The sequence below is a fragment of the Capricornis sumatraensis genome, chromosome 7 (assembly GCF_032405125.1).
Source record: "Capricornis sumatraensis isolate serow.1 chromosome 7, serow.2, whole genome shotgun sequence".
Lineage (NCBI taxonomy): Eukaryota > Metazoa > Chordata > Mammalia > Artiodactyla > Bovidae > Capricornis > Capricornis sumatraensis.
In genome coordinates this window covers 11,843,641-11,858,813 of record NC_091075.1, presented here as the reverse complement: position 1 = coordinate 11,858,813, position 15,173 = coordinate 11,843,641, and the positions used below count along the sequence as shown (strand labels likewise).

Genomic DNA, 15,173 nt, shown 5'->3' with positions numbered 1-15,173 from the left:
TTTGTTAAATCCAACACTACACTCAGCCTTGCATATTAAAGTTTAAAAGACAGTTCCTTCTCAGTGTTTATAAACTAGTAGAGAAAGAATAGTTATCAAGGAATGAAAATGCATGGTGATAAACAGTGTGTTTGTGAAACTGAACCAGGTTTGGTTTAAGGAAGTTTTCACAGAACTCATGTCGAGGTTATGAACTAAAGAACAGCAGAGTAGAGTAGAGTAGATACTCAACAGTAAAATAAACTAGATCTAGTAAAGTACGTACTTTAAAAAGTTGTGAGAGATTTCTAGGAAAAGTGGGAGGCACATGAACAACTGTTTTAGCAAAATAATAGCATGATAACATTTGTATTTAAGAAAATACCATTGCCTGTGTTTTGGAAAATGATTTGGTGAGGGTCAGACAAAAGTTGCTTCATACAACTCCACAAAAGAGTTATGTTGTCTTGATAATGTAGCATCACTGAGAATGGAGAGAATAGGACAGATTCAGACACTAGTAACATGATAGTCTTAACAGGACTTAGTCTTTCTCTGATTTTTTAAAATCTATTTTTAATTAAAGGATAATGGTTTTACAATATTGTGTTGATTTTTGCCATACATCAACATGGCTCGTCTTGGATATACATATGTCCTCTACCTCTTGAGCTTGACTTTTGCAAATAGGAATGCTATGAATATGGAGGTGTGTGTATCTTTTTTAATTAATATTTTTTTTTCTTTGTCCATGTAGAATACACACTCAGGAGTGAAATTATTGGATCATATGGTACTTCTATTTTTAGTATTTTTGTTGTAGAATCTGAAGTCACAAAATACTTCTCAGAGGACACTCAAGACAGTGGAGTATAGTTCATTAAGCTATTGTAAGAAACGCCACGGGAAGAAGGAAGCACCCCTATGGACCGTTGAACAGGGCCTTTTATTGGGCGGTCGCTCTCGGGCAGAACTCCCGGGGGCGGGTAAGCAGGGGAGCGAGGGGGGTCTGTGAAGCAAAGGGAGTCTGCTGGGTAAAGGGAGTCTGTGGAGTCTGCGAGGTGTGAGGGGTGGGGAAGGGGTTTTATAACCCGGGCTGGGGCTCCCATATAAGGAAGAAAATGCGGGCTCAGTGGTGATTGGTGTTCAAGGGCTCCGTGTCGGTTCCTGATTGGACGGCGAGGGCTTCGTGTCGGCTATTGATTGGTCGGCTTGGTTGCCGGCCGTCTTCGGGGTGTGTCTGCAGCGCCCTCTGACCTCATGCCTGACCTTGCCCTGACCTTCATCCTGACCTCGCCCTGACCTTTCAGCTATCAGGTCCAAGGAAGGGGAATTTGTTCCCAACAAGGACCCCAATGATATAGGAGGACTCAGTTTTATACCTTTTGCTACATGGCTGGTTGCTGCTGCTACTGCTGCTGCTAAGTCACTTCAATCGTGTCTGACTCTGTTCAACCCCACAGACGGCAGCCCATCAGGCTCTCCTGTCCCTAGGATTCTCCAGGCAAGAATATTGGAGTGGGTTGCCATTTCCTTCTCCAATTCGTGAAAGTGAAAATTGAAAGTGAAGTCGTTCAGTCGTGTCCAACTCTTAGAGACCCCCATGGACTGCAGCCCACTGGCTCCTCCATGGGAGGAGGAGCCCTCCATGTAATACCTCCATGGGATTTTCCAGGCAAGAGTACTGGAGGGGCGCCGTTGCCTTCTCCGTTACAACATGTAGGTGAGGAAGAATTAACAATTACAACATGAAGGTGCAGGTGCTATCATTAATCTAACTGAGACAACCTGACCGTTACTTCCAATCTTTGTTTGCCTTCTGTGAGGAGGGGTTTCCTGGTTTTTCTTTAAGGATGGTTAACAGAGTTCAGACCCAGTTCACATCCTGCCTTGAGATGGCTGACAGTCTTCAGGATGAAATCCCTCTTGCTCTCCCCCCAACATTCTGAGAAACTTCTATACCGGATTCCACAGTGGCTGAACCAATTTATATTCCCACCATCAGCATTCCAGTGTTCTCTTTCTTTTCTCCACAACCTCATCAACGTTTGTAATTGTACATTTTGATGATAGCCATTCTGCCAGGTGTGGGGTGATATCTCATTGTTATTTTAATTTTCAATTCTGTCATAATTAATGATAGTGAGCATCTTTTTATGTGGCTATTATCCACCTGTATAGCTTCCTTTGAAAAATACCTATTCAAGTCTTTGCCCATTTTTTGATTGAGTTGGTTGGGTTTTTTTGTTTTTGTTTTTGTTTTTTTTTGAGATTGTCTTTAATGAGCTGTTTAGATATTTTGGATATCAACACTTTTTCAGTCTTATTGTTTGTAAATATTTTATCCCATTCCCTGGTTTGACTTCTTGTTTTGTCAGTGGTTTCCTTTGCTGTGCAAAAGCTTTTGTTTCGTTAAGTCCCATTTCTTTATTTTTGCTTTTGTTTCTTATTGCTTTTGATGTGGCTTGGCTCTGAATCCCATTAACCATCATTAAAGAAAAACCAGGAAACCCCCACCTCACAGATGGCAAACAAAGATTTGAAAGTAAAGGTCAAGTTGTCTCAGATTAATGATATCGCCTGTACCTGCATGCTGTAATTGTTAATTCTTCTGCACCTGCATGTTGTAAAACTAATTACTAACATGTAACCAGCCAGAGCCAAAAAATATTGCCATGTTTTATGCCAAAAAGTGTTCTGCCTATGTTCCCTTCTAAGAGTTTTATGGTTTGGGCCTTACATTTAGGTTTTTCATCTATTTTGAGTTTATTTCTGTATATGGTATTATGAGAAACAGTTGTAAGCTTTTTCTCTGACATGTTGCTGTCCAGTTTTCCCAGCAGCACTTATTGACAAGACTGTCTTAACTTTGTTACATATTTTGTCTCTTTTGTTGTGTTGATTGACCATAGGTATGTGAGTTTATTTCCGGGCTTTCTATTCTGTCCCATTGATCTATGTGTCTGTTTTGTGCCAGTACATACTGTTTTGACCACCTGAGCTTCATAGGATTGTCTGGGAAGGTCATATCTTCAACTTTGTTATTTTGTTTCAAGATTGCTTTGTCAATTCAGCATCTTTTCTGTTTCCATATGAATTTTAGGATAATTTGTCCTAGTTCTGTGAAAATGTCATGGATATTTCCACAGAGATTGTATTATATCTGTACATTGCTTTGGGTAGTACAGACATTTTAACAATATTACATCCAAACCAAGAGCATAGGCTATCTTTCCATTTCTTTTTATCAACTTCAGTTTTCTTCATCAGTAGTCTGTAGTTTCCAGATTATGAGTCTTTCATTACTTTGGTTAAGTTTACTCCTAAGTATTTTAAGTTTTGATGAAATTTTAAACAGCACTTCTTTACTTTCTCCTTCTGATATTTAATTACTAGTGTATGATGCTAAAGCTGAAACTCCAGTACTTTGGCCACCTCATGCAAAGAGCTGACTCATTGGAAAAGACTCTGATGCTCGGAGGGATTGAGGGCAGGAGGAGAAGGGGACGACAGAGGATGAGATGGCTGATGGCATCACCGACTCGATGGACGGGAGTTTGAGTGAACTCCGGGAGTTAATGATGGACAGGGAGGCCTGGCATGCTGTAATTCATGGGGTCACAAAGAGTCGGACACGACTGAGTGACTGAACTAAACTGAACTGAAAGAAGCAGCAGATTTCTGCATGTTAATCTTGTATACTGCACCTTTACTGAATTCATAATGATTTTTTTAATACTTTTTTGGTGGAGACATCAGAGTTTTCTATACAAAGTTCACTTAAACTGCTAATAGCGACAGTTTTACTCATTTCTTTGTAATTTGAATGTTTTTTATTTCTTTTATTTTCTTTTTTTTGTCTATTGTGGCTAGGATTCCAATACTATGCTAAATAAACATGCCAATAGTAAGCGATTTTGGCTTGTTCCTGAATTTAGAAGAAAGGCTTTCAGTTTTTCAGTATTGCATATTACATTGGCTATAGGTTTTATGTAAATGGCCTTTATTATGTTGAGATATGTTTGTTCCCTCCATCCCTACTTTGGTGAGGTTTTTGTTTTTCTTTTAATCAAGAATGAATGTTGACTTTTGTCAAATGATTTTTCTGCACCTATTGAGATGACCATGTGGCTTTTTTCTGACCTTTTATTAATTTGTTGTATTACATTGATTGATTTGTGGATATCAAGTCATCTTTGAATCCTTGAAATAAAGCTAATTTGATCATGATGTATAATATTGGATATATATCGGATTTTGGAAATAACACCCTATGAAAGTGTTTGTTGTTCAGTCATGTCTGACTTTTTGGGACCCTATGTACTGTAACCTGCCAGGTTCCTCTGTCCATGGGATTCCCCAGGCAAAAAGACTGGGGTAGGAAGCCATTTCCTTCCCCAGGGGATCATCCTGATCCAGGGATAGAACCCATGTCTTCTGCATTGCAGGCAGATTCTTTACCACCTGTCTGAGTCATCAGGGAAGCCCCTAGTACTGGAGAGAGTTGCCATGCCCTCCTCCAGGGGATCTTCCCACCTAAGGATCGGACCCAGGTCTCCTGCATTGCAGAGGGATTCTTTACCAACTGAGATACCTAGGTACCTATTGAGTTCAATTGGCCCTTTTAATCTCTCATTGGATTCTGTTTGCTAATATTTTTCAGGATTTTTGTATCTATATTTATCAAAGATATTGGCCTGTGATTTTCTCTTTTTGTACTGTGTGTTTGTTTTTGGTATCAGGGTAATTGTGGCCTCATGGAATACATTCAGAAATGTAATAAACTCTTCAATTTTTGACATAGTTTGATAAGGTTAGATATTAATTCTTCTTTATATATTTGATAGAATTTCCCCGTGAAGCCATATAGTCCAAGACTTTTGTTGGCTGGAAGTTTTATAGGTTAGTGTTTCACTACTAGTATTCAGTTTGTTCAAATTGTCTTTGTTCTTGCTTCATTTCTTGGCAGGTTGTATGTTTCCAGAAATCTGTCCATTTCTTTTGGATGTCCACTACATTGATGTATAACTACTCATAGTATTCTTTTCTGATTTTGTTTCTATCTCTTGGTTGTGGTTGTTATTTATCCACTTTCATTTCTTATAATTTTTATTTGGGTACTTTGTTTCCTTCTTAGTAAAACTGGCTAATGATTTATCAATTTTATTTTTTCAAAAACCTCCATCTTGTGTTCATTTATCTTTCATATTATTTTTTTTATTTTCTATTTATTTTCTTTCTCTTTATTAATTCTTTAATTCTGCTTATTTTAAGCTTTGTTCTTCTTTTCCTAATCTTTTAGGTGGTAGGTTAGGTTGTTAACTTGAAATTGTTCTTGTTTCTTGAGGGATGTGTGTATTACTATGAACTTCTCTCTTAAAACTGCTTTTGGTAAATCCCATGGACTTTGGAAAGCTGTGTTTCTATTTTCTTTCTTCTTGAGGTATTTTATGAATTCTTCTTTGATATCATCATTGACCCATCATTTTTATAGTAGCTTTTTGTTTAGTGTTGAGAGGGTAACAGGCAAGAAGGCTAGGGGGGCCCAAATGGAGGAAATAGACTGCAAGTGTTAGACAGTTTTTCTCTGTCTCTTCAGCAGCAGGAGGAAACAAACTATAAGTGCCAGATTTGTTTCCCTTCTCTATACAAAATTAAAAGATTTCTTTTAAAATTCTGTGTTGCATGACAACACCTGGTTCCACCTGAATTTAACTTTTCTCAACCCTTGAGCTTTTCTTATGGAAATATTTTTCTTAAGCTGTGTTAATGAACTATGTATTTAGCTTAGACTCTGTCTTTCTTCAAGTCTGTTCCACCTAAGACTCAGAACCAACTGGACAAACCAGTGTATTTTAACCAACAAACCAGTATGTTTTACTTATGCAAATGTTCACCTAACCTATCCTGATGAGACTGTATTTGTTTAGAAACCTGCCTTTCTTCAAGATTCATATCAATTATTTTATGGCCCAGGTTGACTAACCTTGTGCCAATGTTTTCTCATAATCCATGTTATGCTGTTAGGGGCCTGGTGCCACTCTGAGTTTTAGGACATTTCCTTTTTTCTAATTAGCAGCCTGCTGGTAGATATATAACTTCCTGCTAAAGACTAGCAGGGGGGCACTCTTTCTGATCCCTTCTGATGTCTGTTGTCAGAAGTGCTCTCTATCTTTTATACTTTAATAAAACTTTATTACACAAAAGCTCTGAGTGATCAAGCCTCGTCACTGGCCCCAGATTAAATTCCTCTCCTCCAGAGGCCAAGAATCCCAGTGTCTTTCATGGCTCAGCAACAACCTTTCAGTATTTGCATACCTGTTGTTTTCCCATTTTTATTTATGTCATTTGGTTTCTAGTTTCATACCATTTTGGTCAGTCAAAGTCCTTGATATAGTTTCTATCCTCTTAAATTTATTGAGACTTGTACTGTGGCCTAGCATGTAATCTATCTTGAAGAGCAATTTATGGGCACTTGAAAAGAACATGTATTCTTCTGTTTTTGGATATAATGTCCTATAGGTACTTATTGAGTTCAACTGGCCTATTGTTTCATTTCATACCACTGTTTAAAAAAATTTAAAAGAAAACCTTTTAACTTTCTATCTAGATGATCTGTCCATTAATATAAGATTTTTTTTGTCAAACCCAGGGAAATAAACATAAAATAACACAAGCATACTGCTAAGGAAAATCAAACCACAAGGGAAGAAGCAAAACGGAGAAATAAGCAGAGAAAAACTCAAAAAATAATTAGAAAACAAGTAATAAAATGCCAATAAGAGCATATCTATCAATAATTACTTTAAATGTCAGTGAATGATCCAATCAAAAGACACAGAGTAGATGGTTGGATTTTAAAAATCCCATTCTTTCTACTTACTTACTTCAAGGTATCACTTCAGATCCAAAGACACACACAGACTAAAAATGAGGGAATGGAAAAAGATATTTCATGCAAATAGATATGATAAGAAAGAGGGGATAACAACATATTTCTTTTAACAAAAATGATGAAAGCCTTTATATAATGATAATGGATACAAGAGACAATCAATACAAAGGAAGGAGATAAAATCTGTTCACATGTATGCACCAAATATTAGGCACGCCAAAACATATAAAACAAATACTAAAAGACATAAAGGGAGAAATGGCAATAATACAATAATAGTAGGAGACTTTAAAATCACAGTTATATTAAAGAACAGATCATCTGTTCATTATATCTAATACAGGTTTTTTGATTTTTATTACCAAGGGGTTAATATATGATAAGTTACTTGTTTTTCCTTTGTTTCTAAATAATAATCTTGCTAGGTAGAGAATCCTAGATTATAGATTTACCCTTCCAGCACTTTGGATATATCATACCATCTCTCTTCTGGTCTGTAAATATTCCTTAAGTCAGCTGATAGCTGAACAGAAATTTCCCTTGTATATGACTCTTTTGTTTTCTCTCTTCTTTTTAGAATCTCTTTTTATCTTTAACTTTTGCAGTTTTACTTGTGATATTTCTTGATGTGGTTTCTAGGGGTTAGTCTTGCTTGGAATGCTCTCTGCTTTCTAAACCTTTGATATCTGTCTTTCTTCAGGTTCATGTAGTTTTTAGCCATAATTCCCTCAAACACATTTTTGATTTCTTCTATCTCTTTTCTCTGGGACCCCATTTTATGTTTAATGTTATCACAGAGATCTCTTAAACTGTTTTCATTTTTTGTGTTTCTTTTTGCTATTATAATTGGGTGATTTAAACGTATATTTTTAATAAGAAAAATTTTATGAAGTAAAATAGCTATATTTGAAAGATATTCAAAATACATATAAATAAATTATTAAAAATGTAAAAAATATTGTATTTTGTATTTAAGCTGTCAAGTTTAATGAGTGATCACAATTAATTGACATACCTAAAATATTCATCATGTTTCATAAAAAACATACATAATATCATTAAGGAACTTGTGTCTTAAATACACTTTTATTTTAAAAAGTGAAAATACTCCTTATTTTTAACTCCATGAAATCTACAATTTGCTGTTCTTGGAAAGAAAGAAAAGATCCACAGACTTCCTCTGTATATGCTTGACCAACTTTCCTAATACAAGGGAACACACCAGGCATCTGCCCACATCAGGAATAGTGCTTTGTGAGTGCCTCTGCCTGGAATTCTCCCTTCCTTAAAATACATGGATGTTTATCCCTTATCTCTTTATGTTGACTTTTAAATGTCAATTTCTCTTTTCCTGATCACCTTAAAGATAAAATTTCATGTCTACTATCAAGGTTGCTTTTTATTTTTTATCTACACTGCTTACTTTCCTTATTTTGCTTCATAGTAGCAACCACATCAAACATAATACATATTGTCTTTATTTGTTCATGGTCAAGCTTCCCCCTCTAATATGTGATCCTTTTAGATTACAGATTTTATTGACTGCTTTGGTCACTGCTATATCCCTAAAGATCAGGACAGCTGCATGTTAAATAGTAAATGACCAATGCATGCATATTTGTGGGAAATGATGTTGTTTTATTTCTAATACTCAAATTTATTGACTAAAAAAGTAAGTGAAGAATTCCCATTAGCAATAGGCTTAAAAATTCTGTCTTGAGATAAGAAATGTTAAATAGCTTATTCATATTTCATAAATATTGTATCATTTTTAGTGTAGTAAAATATATTATTGGAACATATAAATTAGAAAAATCAAATCTTAATAACTTTATATTCCAAGAAATATGTCTTTGTTAATTGAGGGATGCCTTGGAAACCAATACTGTTCTCCAATATCATTAATATCTTTCCCCAAACAAATAATATCTTACAAAAGCACTTTCTGTTTAAAATCCTCAGTGTGACAAAATGTCATTAAGAGGAATGGTTAAAGGCATAAACTCTGAAGCAGAAAGCCTCAGGTTAAAGCCCAGCTCTTCCATTTATTAGCTATACAGCCTTGAAAGAGACCCTTAATCTCGCTGTCTAGTTCCCACACCTGCAAAATAAGAATAAAATGAATCATTTAACTATTACTACCTCATATGATTGCTATGTGAATTTAATTAATCAATGCAGGTAAAAGCCTATAGAACAAAGTCTAGTGAATAGTATGTAAATACATGCACAGAATATTATTTTTTAGGACTTTTTTTTTAAACATTCTACTTCCGTATATCTCCCCTCCCTTCAAATTTAGACATTTGCTTCCCAGACAGAAAGTGATTTTTGGAGTCATGTTTCAAAGGGCATATGAAGATAGAAGTGTGAAAAAGTAAATGAGTGGATTCAAAAGAGATTGCATGAAGCTGGACAATCTATTTAATCTCAGTTTATGCATGACAATGATATATTTTTTAAAAAGAATATATCATAACATCACAAGCTATGAATTTGAACCCTTGTTTTTCTTCTTGTGTCTCTTTGGGAAATTGATTTTCCTGTGCTCAACAATAAAATGGAGACAATTATACTTGCATTAAATAGCTTGAGTAAATTGCTGCAAGGATAACATATATTGCTACTAGTGAAAAGCACTTTATGGTGATGGTAACCCACATGCCTTTCTCTCCAGGGCTTTCTATTGGAGTTCAGCTTCAAAGTTCATGATTTATAGAACTGCCCACTTCACTGGGAATGATTGTTTATATATTGTAAAGTTGATCAGTTCAGTTCAGTCACTCAGTCCTGTCTGACTCTTTGCAATCCCATAGACTGCAACACGCCGGGCCTCCCTGTCCGTCACCAACTCCCAGAGCTTACTCAAACTCATGTCCACTGAGTTGGTGATGCCATCCAACCATCTCACCCTCTGTTTTCCCCTTCTTCTCCTGGCTTCAATCTTTCCCAGCTTCAGGCTATTTTCAAATGAACCAGTTATTTGCATCAGGTTGCCAAAGTCGGAGTTTCAGCTTCAGCACCAATCCTTCCAATGAATATTCAGGACTGATTTCCTTTAGGATGGACTGGTTGGATCTCCTTGCAGTCCAAGGGACTCTCAAGAGTCTTCAACCCCACAGTTCAAAAGCATCAATTCTTCAACGCTCAGTTTTCTTTGTAGTCCAAATCTCACATCCATACATGACTATGGGAAAAACTTGACTAGATGGACCTTTGTTGGCAAAGTAATGTTTCTGCTTTTTAATATGCTGTCTTTGTTGGTCATAACTTTTCTTCCAAGGAGTAAGTGTCTTTTAATTTCATGGCTGCAGTCACCATCTGCAGTGATTTTGAAGCCCCAAAACATAAAGTCTGCCACTGTTTTCTCTGTTGGAACATACATAATTAACTGACAAGTCTATGTGGTTCACAAGAGACATATCTAAAATGGAAGGGTCCAGGCAAGAAGAAGGTTAAGAATCAAAAAAGTTATAACATGCAAATTCTAAATTAAACAAAAATAAAAAGTGCTTGTAGCTATATTACTATCCAAGAAAATAGACTTTAAGGATAAAATAAAGTGAAGCTGACTAAAATTATGGTCATTTTATAATGACCATAATTATTTCAGAAGGAAAATATAGAATTTTAATTTAGCTTACACTTGAGAATGTAGCTGCAAATTTTCTGTTTAAGTGCTGGTTCTGTCATTTTCAGCTTGAGAAATAAACTCTATCTCAAATAAGAAAAACATGTAGGAAAGCTACTAATTAGCTCCTAAGGCTGGCAGAAAGTTTACAAAATTAGATACACAGAAAGAAAGACAGCAATGCTAAGTTTCAGCTACTGCATCATGATTATAATGCAAAGGACAGTCAGGTTACAATGTCACGTGGACACAGCAGGAGCAGCTGACACCAACACTATAGCTGGATATAGCTGCTGACACCTCTGGATTTCCTAGGCAATTCTGGAGAATCTACATGGGTGAGTTAATCCTAGACCTTTCTTATCACTTGAAAAAAGGATCCCAAGAATCCTACTCATCAAATCCTTTCAGGCTAGAAATTGATAGATACATACAAACATATATAATTTTTTTCTAAATGGATAGTCATTGAGAAAATTCAAAAAAAAATACATACAAGTAAAAATTTGCTTTTGCAAATAACAGAACAAACATGACCTCTACAACTACAACTAGAGCACAAGGCTAAAATATTCAACTTTTCATGGAAATTGCTACCCTGGTGGATTTCAACTTCTTTATTCATGGCTAACTTGAATGAATTCCTGACTTATTCATTCATCAGTAGGGAAGGTGGCAAAAATATCATTAAATAATTCAAAGTGCAAAATCCAATCTCCAAAACAATTAATAGACTGTCTCAACTTTCTTCCAGTTTTATCAGGCCACTATCGATATAGAGTTCTGTGATCCTTCGGCCTAAAATAATCACCATAGCAGAGCTTGCAATTTGACAGGACAAAAGACAACTTAACAGCCATTCCTCAAACAAGCATAGACTGCCCTTCCAGTGCTAAGCTGAATTTGACATTTTAATTTAAAAGGTATTTTAACATAGATACACACACATACACACACACTCGTGTACATGCACACACACACACACACACACATACTCTGCTAATGCAAAATCAGTGTTATCTTATCTTAACCAAAAAGAAAAAAATCTGATATCCAAAAGGCAGATTTTTTGTAAGAAATATATTATGGCTCTATATTCATTAATCCTGATAAATTAAAAAATAATATATTATAATTAGTTTACTATTGTAATGTATCTCATCACTACAGAAAATAATAATAACTAGTAAGAATCAAGAAGGAATAACTATAAGTACAGAATTCAAATTCCTGTTGCTATAATTACTTACCAACTTAAGTGAAAGGATGTGTAAGTGTGCATGTGCATGACTGTCATAACACATTAATGAACAGGAATCAAAAATATATCAAAAAGCATTGCATTAGTTTTATTTTTAAGAAGGAAAACCTTAATTTGCTAATGAGAATTATTTAGAGAAATATAAATAGCATTATATTTGGTTTTACAGAACAACTAGCACATAAATTTTGAACAGAACATATTTAATAAGTAAAATAAAATTTAGTGTCATTATATGACCTATTCAATCAAATAAGGCAGAGGCATAATCTAAAAACATCAAATTGACTAAAATAGCAATTTTCAGTATATCCTGCACCATCTTGCCCATGAAATCAGCCATTTGACATCCAGAGTCAGCCAACAGCTGGTCTTGTCCCAGTTGGTTGAATCATGAATGTGGAACTGACTAAGGAATCCAAGCATCTCAGGTTTACTATGGGGGCCTTGTGGGGAGATTTGAGGGAAGAGTATAACCAATCCCTCATGGATGCCAAGGAATTATTGTACTTCTTTTCAATATACTGTCTTACCATATTGCATTTTGTTAGGAAAATAAAAAGAAAAATTTCATTAATTCCAAATTAGTTACATTTTTAGAAACTATGCTAAAATTGGAGTCGTTGAAGGAGAAAGACAACCAAATACATTAACTGTAATTTTTACTACATCTTTGCTATATGAGAACAGTTTAAAAAATAAAAAAAAAAAGATGCCTCTGTGAAAACAGGAAACAAAAATTTATAAGATAGATTGGGAAAGGTTACTAGAGTTTGGTATGACTTGATTCTAAACATTGTTGAAAAATCTGTTGAAATTTTTGGCCAGCATTGGAGAAACTGAGGTTGTCTTAATTATAGGACTGGATGCAGCATAATTAAGACTGGGGCTGCAATTAAGCCCATGATGAATAATTGAATGTTTGTTGAATGAGTGAATAGCCACTGGCTGGCCAATTTGGATTTAGCAAGAGTTCAGGAAACAGAAGTTGAGAGCTAAGACATTGGTAGTGTCACTGGAAATGCTTCAGTCTATCAGAATCTTTTACCGAATACAATTCTATTTTTTTCTTTCCTTCCATGTTATTAATTTCAGCAAAGTTTCAGGAATACAAAAGCAACATTGAAGTATCAGTTGCATTTCTATACATTAAGCATAAACTCTCAGAAAATAAAAAGAAATTAAGAAAACACTCATTTTTATAATAACATCAAAAAGAATAAAATACTTGAGGATTAATTTAACCAAGGAAGTTAAAGACTTGTACATTGAAAACTACAAGAAATTAAGGGAAGAAATTGAAGAAAATACACATGAATGGAAAAATAGTATATGTTCAAGTATTGCTATTGTTGTTTGTCTAAGTCATGTCTGACTCTTTTTTGACTCTGTAGCCCACCAAGCTCCTCTGTCCATGGGATTTCCCAAGCAAAAATACTGGAGTGGGTTGCCATTTCCTTCTCCAGATCGATTCTTCATCTCCTGCATTGGCAGGCAGTTTCTTTACTGCTGAGCCAATAGGGAAGGTCTGTTTGAAGAATTAGTATTGTTTAAACATCTGTTGGAGAAGGAAATGGCAACCTATTCCAGTATTCTTGCCTGGAGAATCCCATGGACGGAGGAGCCTGGTCGGCTACAGTCCACAGGGTTGCAAAGAGTCGGACATGACTGAGCGACTTCACCATCACCAAACATCTGTACTAGAAAAAGTAATTTACAGATTTAATAAAATCCATGGCAAAATTTCAATGTCATTTTTCACAAATGTTGGAAAAATAATCCTAAGGATCAAATGGAACCACAAAGATTCAAAATAGCTAAAAACAATCTTGTGAAAGAAGAAAAAAAGTTATAGGCATCATACTTTTAATTTTCTATTTGTACTACAAAGCTATAATATAACAATCAAAACAGTATGATACTGGCATATAAAGAAACACATAGACCAACAGAACAGAATGAAGACCCTCAAATAAACCCACACATGTATAATCAAATGATCTTTAACAAAGGTGCCAAGAATATAAGGTGGGGAAAAAATAACTTCTTCAATGAATACTGTTGAGAAAATTGAATATTCATATACAAAAGAATGAAATTGGACACTTATCTTACACCATGTACAGAAATCAACTTTAATTAAAAACTTAGACAGACTTTAAATTGTAAAACTCTTGGATTAAAAAAATAAAAATAATTTCTACCTTGGTCTTTACAATGAATTTTTTATATGATACAAAAGCACAGGCAACTAAGAAAAATGAACAAAGGAAGTAATCAATAAAATTTCCTATGGAATGGGAGAAAATATTTGTAAACCATATGCCTGATAAAGGATTAATATCCAAAATATATAAGAAAATTCTATCACTCAATAATGAAAACTAAGCACATTAAAAATGAGCAACTGGAGAAACTAGAACCATAGGCTAGTGGCGGGCAGTCCTGCACTTCCTCCTACGTCCCTATCACCACTGCCGCCACTTGTGGAGGTCTCCTCCTGCGGAATGAGGCTCCCAACTTCGAGGCAAGTACTACCATCAGCTTCATCCGTTTCCATGACTATCTGGGAGACTCATAGATAATTCTCTTCTCGCACCCTCGGGATTTTACCCCAGTGTGTACCACGGAACTCGGCAGAGCAGCAAAGCTGGCACCAGAATTTGCCAAGAGAAAAATTAAGATGATTGCTCTTTCCATAGACAGCGTGGAAGACTATGTTGCATGGAGCAAGGATATCAACACTTACAATGGTGAAGAGCCACAGAAAAGTTATGCTTTCCCATCACTGATGATAAGAATGGGGACCTTGCCATCCAGTTGGGTATGCTGGACCCAGCAGAGAATGACAAAAAGGGCATGCCTGTGACCGCTCATGTGGCGTTTATTTTTGGTCCTGATAATAAACCAAAACTGTCCATCCTCTACTCAGCTACCACTGGCAGGAACTTTGATGAGATTCTCTTTCCAGCTGAGAGCAGAGAAGAAGGAGGTCACCCTGGTTGAATGGAAGAAGGGGGACAGCATGATGGTCCTTCCAACCGTTCCTGAAGAGAAAGCCAAAAAACTTTTCCCTAAAGGAGTCTTCTCACCAATGAGCTCCCATCTGGCAAGAAATACCTCTACCACACCCCTAGCCATAGGCTTGCTATGGAGTTGGTGCTGGAGCTGCCCTCCTAACACTGTGAGCCAGAGGACGGCAGCTGTCCATCATGCTTCCCTGCAGCAAGCCATTAAAAATATTCTGGTGTGATGACAGCCAAGGTCTTTAGGTTGGTACTCTGGCTTATTAAATGAAAATCGTTCTAAAAATCCCTTGGGGTCCTTTGTGCCTTCAGCAGCTTTCTCCTCTGTTCATATATCTTTGCACTCTCTGCTGACTCTTTTTGAAATTTGAGACTCATCTT

The 15,173-nt window shown here is 35.9% G+C and overlaps 1 pseudogene; it reads left to right on the top strand.

The window, feature by feature from the left end:
- The first annotated feature begins 610 nt into the window (after positions 1–610).
- LOC138082258 (peroxiredoxin-6 pseudogene) lies at positions 611–14,946 on the top strand (annotated as a pseudogene).
- Positions 14,947–15,173: the final 227 nt, after the last annotated feature.